The following is a 14,037-nucleotide window of genomic DNA, read 5'->3' as shown; positions in this document are numbered from 1 at the left end:
AAAATTGAATTCTGAGCCTGACTCCATCACTTTGACTACTAAAGCAGGATTTTCCAGCAACAACATTCTTTTACAAATATTTTACATTAATGCCAGTGTGAAATTTAGTCAGTGTATCACTGTACAGTAAGACTCTGTAACTTGGAAAACTTAACCATGTTCTTTTGTGGTGTGATAGTGAGCAATGAGGATTGACAGTAACTCAGAGTGACATCCAATTTCCTCAGATGTTAGACCTTGCACCTGTCACATGCAGGAACATATAGTTATTTTTGTGTTTTATTTTTTAAAAAATTGTTTTTATTTTCTTAAATATATAAGATTAGTCTTCCACAAACATTTATATACATTTTAATTATCAAGTTGAATTCATTTATCAGATTTTTATAATAGTGAAAAATAGAAAATATATCTCTATATATAACATATATATAATATAATAATTTGTAAACTGAGATTTTAAATTTTTATTTTATTTTAAGTTGCTTTCACTTGTGGGAGATGAGCCCATATCTGAATCACAGATTGACAGAGATAGCCAAAGAATCTCATGTAGAAAAACTGATAGAGCTGTTCAAATACCAGTTTCAAGTTTAAGTAGAATAATGCTTTTGGCTTCAGATCTTAAAACAGTCAACATCACAGTACAGGTTAAAAGTATTATAACATGCACTAGTGGATTTTCAAGGATTTCATCACAGAAATGGGAAAGAAAGCAGTCTTGTAAGTCAGTCAGGGCATTACATCCCACAATTAATTATTTGCCTGTGTAAAATTTTAGCCTAAATTAGCTAAACAGAATAAAATACCTTTATGACCTCTCCTAAAGTCTTCTACTGATGACACAATATTTTGTATTTTAACAGTTATGAAGTCAGCATTTACCACACAGAACAGACTTATAAATACATTTACACAGAGACAAAAGGTCAAATAACTTAAAGGCCTAGTTCTCTTCTGCATTATAGATCTGTTTGGCTCCACTGACAATTCATCAACTGATAGTGATTGATCAGGTTCAAGATGTTTTCAAGTGTTCAGATGGGCAGATAACACAAGAGTCAGGAGTATGACATAGTGTATATCAGACAAATAAACCTACCAAAGCTTGGCATTTTTATTAGACTCTCATGAAGACAATCATAATGAAACCCATCCAGTGTTTCTGAAGGGTCCAGATTTCTGCAACACCCATGCTAACTCCAAGCCTCTGTGCTCCTTTTGTCTCAAGAACACGCATGTTGCCCACCCCTCCAGCAAGCCAGTACAAGGTATGCCTAAGCAAAGACAGGCCAGTGCAAAAACAATAACTTCTTTGCTATTATATGAACATGAGTTCATTGAGAAAATCTCTCTTCCAGTTTCCCTCCAATAGATGGTTCAAAAGTTACCTGTATCATTATCAAACACATGAAGTCACATTCCTGATACTTGCAGTGCTCCTGATACAAGTTCTGGCTCTGAGAGAACAGCATCATTTTATACCCAAATAAATCAGGGAAGTATTTCTCCCAGTGCTTTTCAGACTATTCCTGCTACACCTCAGGCAAATTACATTCTTTTCAAAAGTAGCTCATAGAATAATTTTTCCAGAAAGCAATCAATAAAATATCCCCTCATGCCCTTCCATCTCTCTCTGCTTTCCTGAGAAATAAAGCCACCAGCTTCGCTGGCACCTTTGATAGATGACTTAAGTGAATTTTTCTGGACATATTCCCTCTCTCTTAAGCACACAAGTTGCAAAACTGTTGTTCTGCAGACCCTACCATTGAGATGGGTTCAACCATTCAGTAATCTTGGAAACACACTGACTGACTTCAATCTTGCAGTGAAAGGAAACCAGCCCAGCTGGAAACCTAAAACCATACGACAAAAGTCACACTGACCGTTCAGAAAGAGCGAAACAATTTCACCAAAGTTAAGCAGTGTTTTTTCTAAATTAATAATAAAATCTGTATTATTGCTACACAACAAATACAGATGCAACAAAGCCTCTTCAGGCTTTAGGAAACTACATATATTTTTCTTCCTAAATTTACTAGTCATATTATGTATTTTTGAAATACTCTATGTTCACATCAAATTATTACCCTATCAAATATTTTAAAATAAGGCATAGATACATGTACAATAATTTCCTCAGGTTTATGTCAAATTATATAATTCACCTAATTCTAACCATAAGCAGTGATAAAGACTTGTAATAACAAGTATTTTATCAGTGGTTATGGTTAACATATAATTTTGTTCTAAAGCGAGGATATATTACATTTTTTTCCTACTCCTTAACATAAAATGGCAATGATCTTAATTTAACTTAGAAGTAAAACAAGAGCTAATTCATCTACAAGGAAAGCAAGTCTGGTTATGTAAGCCTTGGGATGAAACTTCGCTGCAAATGAAACATTTGAAATGAAAATCAGCCTGATACACTTGCCTTTTTACTGGGCCTAGAAGCAATACAGTTACAGCTCATCCATTCAATCACTTCTGATTTCCAGAGCTTTTTTTCCAGAGGGATGTTTAAATGAGATACCTAAATGTATTTTATGCCAAACAGTCCAAGTATTAACAGAACTGACTTTGGGTCTTATATCTAAGAATAATTACAGAAATCATTTCATCTGTCATGTGAAGAACCCAGATTAAAATAAGCTGCCACAAAGCACTGTGTCATGTCACCATACACATGCACACACACATTTTATAAATGGAATATTGCAGTTGTTCAATTTCCCTCCTACAGGGACACAGTCTAAGGTGGCAGCTTTCCTTGGGGAATATGCTATCATTAAATTTCCCATGAGGGCCCTTTCCATGGAGAAAGGTTTTTCCTCTATCACAGATTAAATCGTGCTAATTTCAAACTAGAGGCAGCCACATCAAATTGATTTTTAGAAGCTGAAGAGAGGTAAGATGGATGGTGTGAGAGGAAGCAGCAATGTGCATTTTCAGAACCGTGCTTGCATATTCTGTGTTTCAGAAGCCCTTGAGATTTGCATTGCTCTATTTACCTCATTGAACATTTCAGCTCTACTAATTCCCACTCTCATCCTCACTGCCAGAACATCACCAACAGCACTAGATTTCTGTGTTGTAAGCAGGATTATAGCTCCTTTTCGAACTTATGCAGCTTAGTGTCATTGTTTCCTAGAATTAATCCAAATGTATAAATATCAGACACCCGTTATATCTCTGTATCTGACAGACAGTAATTTCTCCAAACTGATCTGAGATAATACAAATAATAATAAGGTTTCTCTGACAACAGGAAGAGTCATCCTGGGAGTCCCCCTTCACCTAGGGGAAAATGAAAGCATCTTCAGATATCAGAAGACCGTCTGAACAAAGACTTGGGACCTTCATTCAAGAGAAGACAAAACTGGGTTTAGGAGATGTCAGACTGAGGTTTGAAGCAGTCAGGGGTGCTGTCATTGCTGGGAAGATGCAGAGTGAGCTACTCCTGCTTGTCATGGATAGACTACAGTACATTCCAAGGAAAGTAAATCCTGGGGGGAAGCCAGAGAAGAGGGGTGGCCTCTGAAAGTCTGTGAGACTTTTAGATTTTTCCATCTCAGATAGGATGGCTACACTCATACAAAGAACTGGAAAAAAATCAGTCTTATTAAAGTATTTCTGCACAGTTTAAAATTACCCTCTTTTAACCCAGCTTATATGAATACATCATGCATTTGTGTGTAGATATCCATATTGATTATATACTGGATCTCACAGCTTGAAAAGCTACCATGTGAACTGTGTTCACCAGAAAACTGCAGGCTAGCTATTAGGCAACCATCCATTGCTGTTTAACTTGATTTATGCAAGCCAAAAAAGTTTAAAAGCCACCTTCTTAATTCTTCAGGAAGAAAATATATAGCAATTTATTTTTTCCCTTGCTTTTAATAAAATTCAAAAGCTAGAAACAGGAAAAATGACAAATTAACAAACAAACAAAAAAACCCACAACAAAATAAAAGAAATTTGACAAAACCTCTATCAAATTCGTCTACCACCTACTAAAGCACACAAAGGACCATCTTCATAGTATCCAAGATGGAAAAAGCATCCAAACATATTTAACCATTAATCTCTCCCTCTACCTCTCCAGAACAATCCCAAGCAATTACTTTTGGTTTTAATATGTCAGGAATGTACAATTGCTCCTTTCCATAGGATAAGATCCCTGGGAAATTCCATGATTTCCAAGTTACCACCAACAAGCATGTCTTACTTTACAGCTGGGATCATAGGACTTCTTCTCCAGTGTATGTTCATACCTGAGTATCATCTTCAGCCATCAAGAACAGATTTCATAACCTGAAGACTTCTAACTCCACATGGTAGAATGGTAAAACCATGAGAATTATTTTGGGGGAGGCAGCAATCAGGCAGCACGTCCTCCCCAGCTCTGAAGGCTCCCATTAGAGCCAGTGAGAACAACCTCTGGGCAATGACACAGTCTGCTTGGGACAGGCACCTCAGACTGGGGCAGCAACACCTAAAGCAACTCAAAACCTCACAGGTTCTCCTAGCTCTTAGTTCTGATTAGATGCCCAGTTGGTAGGAAAAGGTGATAAAACTCTCACTTGAAATTAATGTGAAGTCCCTGGGTTAGTGTACCAAAAGGAGAACTAGCAAAGCTTTTAAATTCCCTCCTCTTCTATTGCTTGTTATTTCAGACTGATAAAGGAGAACCAAAACATTTGAGAATTTTTGCACTTTTATCCCACAGTTCTATATTAGATACTTTCTTCTTTCATGGACATCAATATTGGAAGTGAAGTGAGCAGCAAGGCAAAAGTGACTGTTATTAAGCAGAGAAGTAATGAGATGTTTCAGTGCAGAATATTTGAGAATTTTAGAAACTGCACAGGTTCCCTCTATGTATCTCTCTCTTATCAGTATACACAGTTTGCCCACACTGCATGATGATAACATGAGACATCAAAGCATCACTCTTACTCTAGAATGATGCCAATTCAGAAGACAGATTGCAAATTTCACTATAAATCAAAACTGTTCAAAATGTTCTCCAGACTCTCCTCTTCCAGCAGTGAATAGTGATCATCTTCTGGAGCATTACCTCAGGTGTTCACTGCCATCTATTTAAAGAAATTCAGCATCCTTGACATTGAAAATGACTCAGGATACCAAATTCTATACAACAATAGTAGCAAAATGATGACATAGCAACTTCAGTTACAAATACCTGAGAGAAATAGCAGCTCCTGTCCTGTATCTATGCCTCATATCTATTTAATAGGAATTTGCATTAGAATCTCATATATCTTGGCATCAAGGTTAGGCTGTATTGTCATTACCCACGTAAGTTCAGCACAATATTCTGTAAACATAACACACCTAGGAAAATGAATTGTTCATGCGTTTCACACATGAAAAAGATAACAGCTGCTCTTAGAAGTTCCCTTTGACTCTTCCTTGCTGAGATATTCTTTTCTGGGTGCACACTGAATTATTGTTCATTATGCCCTCCTCATCTGAAGCTCTTATTAAAATCCTTACTCCAGTTTTATAAAGAGTTTGAAAGACGAGAACATGCCCTATAGAAACCAAGGGTCTGCCTTAAGGTATTTGTTTTTCTTTGTTGCTATAAAACAGTTGCCATTTATTGACTCCTAATATACTTGTATTCAGTAGATATAGCAAGTACACACCACAGTGATGTTAATATAACAGGGCACTAATCAGGAAACGACATTTTGAAAACCTCTGTATTTTTAAATTGTGTTCATGTAAAGAAATAAGTCAGCTAAACCCACCTCCCTGCTTAATTGGGTAGTTTAATCCACAGACCTGTCACAGAAAGAACACAATTGCCAGAAACATGCAGTGTTCACGTCGCTGCTGAGATTAAAATCAAAGAGAATGTCAGCATTCCTTTGGAAATGGGAAGAACCAAGGTAGAGGTTTTTCATTGTAACAAAGTACTGTGAAATCCACATACAATGTGCAAATAGAGAGTATTTATTTCTGTTGGGGTTTTTTTCTCCTTGTGTTTCTCAGAGCATTTTTCTTACAAAAATTACAACAAAAAAAATCCCAGAAAAATAAAGAGTGGTGATGGTTCATTACACATTTCTTGGCAGGAAAACACACATTCTTTCCTTCAAGGACAAGGAACGCCTGTTGAGTTTTAGACCAAGATTTTCTCAATATGGGTGTTTCAAGGTCCCAATCACTGGTTGTCAAGATAAAAACCAAGAAATATCTAAAATTCACTTTGAGTTTATTTTATATAGATTTAGAAGTTAATAAAATAAAAACTAGAAAAATCTTTATTAGGAGCTTTTAGAACTCTCTTCTTCAAGCTGAACTCTTGAAAGTTCAAAATCAGAGTGACAATTTCAGACAAAATGATTTGGATTGTTTTTAGCTCCTACTATTACAGAGTATATAAAAGTCAGGTTATCTCAGAAATATTTGATTATTTTAACTTTTAAATGGGAAATAATTTCCCTACCTTTGTTGAGAGTAGAAAATCTAACCACTTCTATATGAATGTTAAATTGCCATGCTTTTCAGTAAATTTCAATTGCAAAGATGTAATTAACTGAAATAGCTTTTTTTCCCCCAGGTAGATCAGTACTTTAAAAGCACATTTCTACCAAGCTTCATTAATTGCTGTTTTGCAGCAGATGATCACACACTGACTGTTGCAAGACTTGCACAAGAAAATGTGTTTGTAACAGTTGTCCATTAAATTTCAATCTTATTTTCCCCAGTGTAATTTCATGGACTTTTCTCAATGAAAAGTTTTGCCCCACAAACGCTAACTGTGGTTATACTTAAATTCTACCTTAACTAGCAAACACAAAGCTAGGTAACACCTAAAAAGGACTATTTTAATAAATAAAAGCCTAACATAGTAGGTCAAAATCAGCTTTAAGCCATACTGAGATAAATCCTGAGTAGACAGTAGGATTCACTAGTCATGCCAGGTTTCTTTTTGTGTGAAGTATTTTTGTGAGAGTAAAATTTTTCCCATATACCCACATTGTTCAGAATAAGCTGTTACTACAGCAAGCCATATCAAAGCTTTCCCAGCTGAAAATACTAGGAAAGTGTCACAAACAAACCATTTGTAAGGGATGAGTTGGCCCTATATGGCAAACATCCAGAAATAAGATATCCTTCTGTCAAAGGAGCTGAGTTCCCAGACATAACAGCAGTTATTGCTCAAATGCTGAAGACATGAGTTATTTTATGACTAATCACCAGATTACAGCACAAGTTACACAGCAAAAAGCTTTGCTTTTTCATGAAGTCACCTCAGGTTAGTCCAACTGGCAGAAATATTGCTATTTATTTCAAATTCAACCAAAACAACTATTTTCTGTTTCCCACACATTTTAATTTTCCAATATGTTGGAAATTCTGAATTGAAACCGTATTATTGCCTCATAGAATCATTTAAAACAAAGCACAGGTTTGTAAGAGCCGATTAATAGACATTGAGGATTCCTGGCATCTTGGAGAAAATCACTAGGAAATAGCAACCAAAAGAGACACACAGCTCAGTGTATCTGTAGCAGTGAACTAGCAAGACACTGAAAAGCTTACAGAATGGATTTTTGCAAAATCTGAAGGCAACTGTATTTTAGTTTAGTTACAGTTTACTCCATATGGTGAAAATTGGTACAGTTGACAAAACATGTCTGTTCCTCAGAATCCTTGAGCAATTTGACATATTACTCCATATTCTTTTGGTTTATTGTTTTTTTTGTAGTATTCCTCAGAAAATTCAAATTTCAATAAAGGAAAAAGCATTTAAAGTTTCTAGTTCAGCTACTATGGGCTGCTTTCAAAAAGCTACTTGCATATGCTAAGTGGAATACTAAAAATAGACCAGTACAATGCAAAGTTTGTTTCAAACTTTCTGAGAAATTACTTTTCTGGCAGTGATGAGAGAGCTATTAATTGTCAATTCAGTATTGCTTTTGATTTCCTTAGACTAGATTTAGCAATGAATGAACCAAGGCACATGGGAAGATATCTGCAACATAAGCCTCCCAGGCTTTTATGTTTAGATCAAAGGGTATTGATTTACAATTCTGAGGATGAAAACAGTGGTGAAGAAAGCCAGGCAGCTTTAAGTAAAGTGCTGAGATCAGTGACAGATCTGATTTTAGCTACGAGTTCCATCAAATAAAAACAAGGCCAATGGCCTTGACAGAAACCTGCCTTCCTTTCCCCATCTATGCTTGGTTTTGATGCAGGGTGAGTAGTTACTTATTTAATCTTCCAGCCATTTTTAGTGTTACCATTCCTAAGTGTCATTTTACCAACAGAGAGAAAAAGCTTTTTGAAGAAAAGTGGAATTCTTTTTCTTTTTTGGTGACTGTCAATTTAATATCAATCACGCAGGTGCAACATCCTCTGTTCTCTTAGTCAGCTGATGTTCTGATTTTCTTTTTTAAACCTCATTAAGGCAGCAACAAAATCCATAATCCTAAATACATTCATACTAAACAAGAAGAAGCAAACAGTGCAGCAGCTGTTACATTTGCCCTGGGAGGTGGCAGAACACGGCGGAGACTGTAAAGCAGAACAGCAGGGGTAGGAGAAAGTGATTGTTTAATAGCACAACAGCACAACTTCGTTGTCAAAAATGGCACTAGGACAATAAATAGAAATTGATTTAATTATCACTCAGTGCAATCCCTAAACATAAGCAAGAAGTTCAGCAGAATAGTATATTTCTTCATAAATCTAAGACTAAATGGATATGGGGAGTACACATAACCAAACTTTGGAGCTCTTAGGCAAGATGCTCACATAGTAGTACAGTTTTTCCTATTCCTCCTAAATCCAAACAAAAAGCATTTTTTTTTTGTCATCACTGTCTGAAAAATAGTGGGTATTTAATCAGGAAGTGGGTATGCTGACTTCATTATATAAAAATCAAGGCAAAAAAATATTAGCTTTCATCCACAAGAATATTTTTGGGAGACCATTAAATGTTAGTAAAAAATTTTTTTCTAAAATGACCAGAAGTAAAAAAAATCCTTTTTACAAAGGATTCTTTCCTTTCTCAGTGGCATGGTTTTTTTCAGGGAGATAGTCTCTTGAGCAAACCTGTTATCAATTACTTCACTGAACCTAATAGAAATAATAATAATAATAATAATGGCCAGTCTTCGCGAGCGAAGATCCGGGGAAGGTCTTTCCACCTTCCAGCCTGCGCATTGGATTTTTTAGGTGAGACACAGTGTGCGCGGAACTGAGCCCACCCTTTAATCCTAAGGTTCATCTGCCGGGGCCAAGCGAGCTTGGACGGTGGCAGTGAGGTCCTCAGGACGTAGGTGGGTTGCCTTTAAGAGCTAACGAGCCCCACCTGCCCGGGAGTGGCCCTGACCGGGAATCGAACCCGGGTCTCCGCGGTGATAGCGCGGCGCCTTTACCCCTAGACCACCAGGGGCTCACCTAATAGAAATAATAACCCATAATTTCCCAAGCAACAATGCCCATCATCAGTTCAAACCTCAGAGTACATGAAAGCATCTCGATAGCTATCTAGGGGTGAGATACACCAGTGTCACAGAGAGCCCAAAAAACTGCTCTACCGAGAGAACATGTGCAGAGGGAGGATACCTGAATTGCCCCTTAAAATGCAGGGCAGAAGTGCTGCTTTAGTCATTTAGATCAATGCCAGAGTTACTGGATCCCATCTCAGGGCCCCATGGGGTCTCCCCAGACAGTTCTGTCTGCACTGCATTTCCCCTCTCTCTAAAAGCAGCTTCCCCATCAAGCCACAGCATCTCGTGCCTCCTCTAAACCCAGACTTTGTACCAACCTTCCACCTCAAGGTAAAATCACTCAGAGAGTGCAATCCTAAGACATAAAAATATCACAGAAAATATATTAAATGTACTGTAGGGTCCAAAGGTTTAAAATTGTGTGGTTCCCTGTCCTATTTGAAACATCTCAGGAAATTAAAAGAAAGCATGCTATGTCATGGATAGGGCTCAGGAGCCTCCAATTCCAATCCCTCTCCTGTCAATGAATTTCCCTCAGAATGAATGCATAAGCTTAAACTGGGACTGTGCACATGATACACCAGCAAAAGAGGAAGGCATAAAAATAAGAGGAATGTACAGAGGAAAGGGATGTCAATAAACAAATCAATTTACTCTCACAATATTGCAGTGACAGCAACTATCCAACAATATTTAGTGTGCTGCTTTTTCAAAATAAATTACTACGCTGTGAGTTGTTAAAATATTTCATTTAATCATTCAGAGTTATCTGAACATCACTCTGCAGAACACACTTCACAGTAGAGTAGAGCCCAGTCATTCATGTGTAGACATGGGAAATAGAATTAATAACCTTTGGTAGACAGGAGAGAGTGGACAGAAAAAGGAAAAAGTGCAAACAATGAAAAAGGGGACATTTTTTGTTACAAACACAATATCTTAGGTAAATGTTCAGCAATTTTTTTTCATTTATGTGCTATTTTTCCTAATATGGAAGATAATGGTCTTGGGTTAAGGAAAAAAAATTACATTAACTGAATCGATTGTTTTTCTAAGCAGTTGCATAGTGCAAGTGATACAAAAGGAGCAAAAGTGGCATAGAAAAGGATTTTATCTTTATCCATCAATTCCAATAAATTTCACAGTCATTTTTGTAAATACAATTACACTGACCAATTTTTTCATGGCACAGTTTCTCTCTAGAAAAATCAGAAATAAGAAATGTGAGGTGTTTCAGTAAATCCCACGACTGTCCACAGCAGGGAGTGAGAAATGGGATTGATCAGTCAGAACCTGTTTTTAATCAGAGCCAGTTTTTAATCAGGACCTGTCGTAGTGCATTGTTGCACTTGTTGCAACAAGTGTTAGGCAACTATGCTATTCCAGCAGGCTTTGTTGCAATTTTATCATGTCAACATTATAGATTAATGATTATTCTTTTTGACAATACTACAGACACATAAAATGACACTTCTGCTATCAAGCACAATCTATTTCACCTTGGAAAACAACCACTGGCCAGAAAGGGACAACTGAAGAGAAACTTGCTTTGACTACTGACGGATGACTGAAGCTCAGAGAGGTGAACAGCTGCACTAACTAATTAAAAGTTAATATACTTAATATATTGCAATTTTATTTCAAGAATGATCTAGTTCTTAAATGTACTTATTTATTTCACCTACTTAGGCCAAGAAATAGGAAGTTTAAGCTCAGCACGATTAACCAAAAAAAAAAAAAAATATAACCAAGTACAATCACAGTCCATATTGTCTTACAGCCACTAATTTTATAACAGTTTTCTAATTTAGATTTTATACAAAGAAACACCAAAGACTGGAAGATGCTATAGAAAGTATTTTTTCAAAGACATATAGAATACTAATCATTTCATGGCAGGATAATAAGAGTACCCATAAAATATTTAAATACACTAGTATCTATTGCAGCACAATATCCATAAATAGGATTGGCATTAAAGTGACAAAGGAAAATGCAAAGCAAAATAATTCATGCAAAGAATTTGAAATACTCTATTTGCTTAAAACCTTATCTTTGCAAACTGTATTGACACATGCAGAGGGAAGAAAAATTAATTAAAGAACAGGACAAAATCAGACACAGTTTGGAGACTATTACATCACAAATATTACTTTAATGACACTTTATCCAGTCTCTACCAGCAAAACTATTCATCACATATGAAACTGCTTGACAAACACAGCTCCCTGAGTAGAGAAGAATGCAAGGCACCTCTGCAAAGGCCCTCTGAAACAGCTCACTGAAGTCATCCAAATAAGAACAGTTCTGCTGTGACCTTCGTGGCTGAAATATTATAGTTTGCAACTACTTTTCACCAATAGCTATGTAAAAGACTAAAACCTATGTTCACAGTATTTGTTAATGCAACAGGTCCTGCTTTCTACAGCAACCCAAACTCACCAAAATAGAGCCCAAAATACCAGCATATTAATTGGCCCATGGAGCCTTCAAAAACTATTTCAGATCTCAATCATCACATGCACTTGTAAAAACAGCTTGTTGGAAAGCTCTGACAAAGACTGCCATACTACACAAATCACAGTAAATAATTTCTTGTTTAAGCTACAAATCTAATGTTTAAATTACCTATAAACCATTAGCCTGAATAATCTCAGGGGAATGTAATTACATATACAAAGTCTTTCATCTCAATTAGACTGAATATAGAAACAGTAAGTAGTGAATAACTTTCCATAAACAAAAATCTGCTGCCATTAAAGAGATCAAGATTTGTTATTGTTACACACTGGGGCAAAGAAATAATTACAAAACGAAGATTCATCTAACCAGGATCCAGCAGCATTCAGATTTTGAATGTTTAACTCCTAATGGGTCTGCAGGGCAATCACAGTAATGGAATCAGAAAAAGATCCAAATGTTTCCATAAATCAGAAGCTGGTCTAGATTTCACCGAAGCAAATTTAAGTAGTTAAGAAATCAGCACATACTATGAGAAGAGGAACCAGCTGCCATCTGGCTTCAGGGCTGCACAGGCACACAGCCACTTTGTGCTCACACAGCCCTCATCCTCACCGATAAACCCACTCCTGACTGGAACCACGGAACATCCCTTTAGAGCCGGAAAGGAATGCTGAGTCACCTTCACTGCACAGACAATGAATCCCACACGTGCTGCAAAGTGAGACTAAAATAAAAAGCAGAAGATCATTCCCTTTTTAATAGCAAATTAATCAAGTTTTCTGACTAAATATTGTAGTACAAGCAGTGCTCAACTCACTTATAGATAAAAACACTGAGATCCTCTACATGAATGTGCATTTTATAGGGGCCTCAGTAAAACTTAGAGTTGCCTTGATAAAAATATTTAACACAATATACTCTTCCTATTTTTACAGTAAAGAGCCAAGAATCTTCATCTCCAGATGCTGCAATGTTTTATCTGTATTAACGTGCCACCAGTGAAGCAGAACAATTTCTAACCAATATTAAGGAGTTGTTAATGTATCAAGCATGTTAATTAAACACAGGATGAATGTTGCTGTGAGACCTAGTTACAAGGAAGGATAACAGTAATCAACATTGCTTCTCTCCATTCCCACTTTTCTGTTGGAAAATGTCCTCCCCATTTGCTAACCCACTCTTCTACTCTATTGTTATGACACTTTCATCCAGTAGCTTGTTGTGCTTAAAACAAAATTCAGTAGAAGACAAAAAGCAGTTGCAATAAAGAAGCATCTACAATTTGGGTTTCCCTAAATTATAGCTACAGAAAGACAGAAATTGTCTTTGAAATAAATGAAATTTTCCCTCCTCAACCCAAAATGACTTCCAGCCTTTCTATTACCTTGCCTGCAGTCTGGCTTGATGGAAGCTAATGATTCATGATAAGACAATGAAGCCCAAATAATGGATTTTTCAAACTTTGGAAAACTTTAGTACTGGGCTCTGTTCCATCTTTTGCATCATCTCTAGTCACACTTCTCCCAGTAAAGCTGCACAGTTGGGCATCAATTTCACAGAAGTACTGAGGTATGTGTTTAAAGCATTTCTAAATCAATGCTTTATACCAAGCTCAATCGCTCTGACTTCAGAGTGATTCACATCAGAGTTTTACCACCTTTATTTACAATTAATGCTCTGAAAGTGTGACTGAGCCTAAAGTTTTTCCTCATTCCTCCAGCATCATCTCAGGCTCTCCCTATTCAATTTCCACACATCAAAGGGATTCTGAATGATAACTAAGGATTTTGCTCTCCAGATACGCAGAACTAAATTCTGATTCAAAGATGGCCAAAAATATTGCATGCTCAGTAACCACAAAATAATAAAACATCTTAGTTTTCTCCTGCAGTTGTTGTCTTACATGACCTATCCTCCATGACTCAGAGTGACAGAGAAACTGTGAATGCTTTCGGAATTACCAGAAGCATTTGGATATACTTAATTGGTGTTTCCCCAAAGTGCTTTCCTATTTCAGGAAATAGCTCAGACCTTTGGAAGGAAATTCAGTGAAACTCTAGAACTGGACAAAAAT

General features: G+C 36.6%; 1 long non-coding RNA gene across 5 annotated transcripts in view; it reads right to left on the bottom strand.

The window, feature by feature from the left end:
- Positions 1-14,037, bottom strand: part of LOC126635419 (uncharacterized) — a 154,123-nt gene that overhangs the window by 79,206 nt on the left and 60,880 nt on the right. The window lies entirely within an intron of this gene.

The sequence above is a fragment of the Myiozetetes cayanensis genome, unplaced genomic scaffold (assembly GCF_022539395.1).
Source record: "Myiozetetes cayanensis isolate MyiCay16 unplaced genomic scaffold, myiCay2020 scf12, whole genome shotgun sequence".
Taxonomy (NCBI): Eukaryota; Metazoa; Chordata; class Aves; order Passeriformes; family Tyrannidae; genus Myiozetetes; species Myiozetetes cayanensis.
This window is presented reverse-complemented; position numbering and strand designations above follow the sequence as displayed.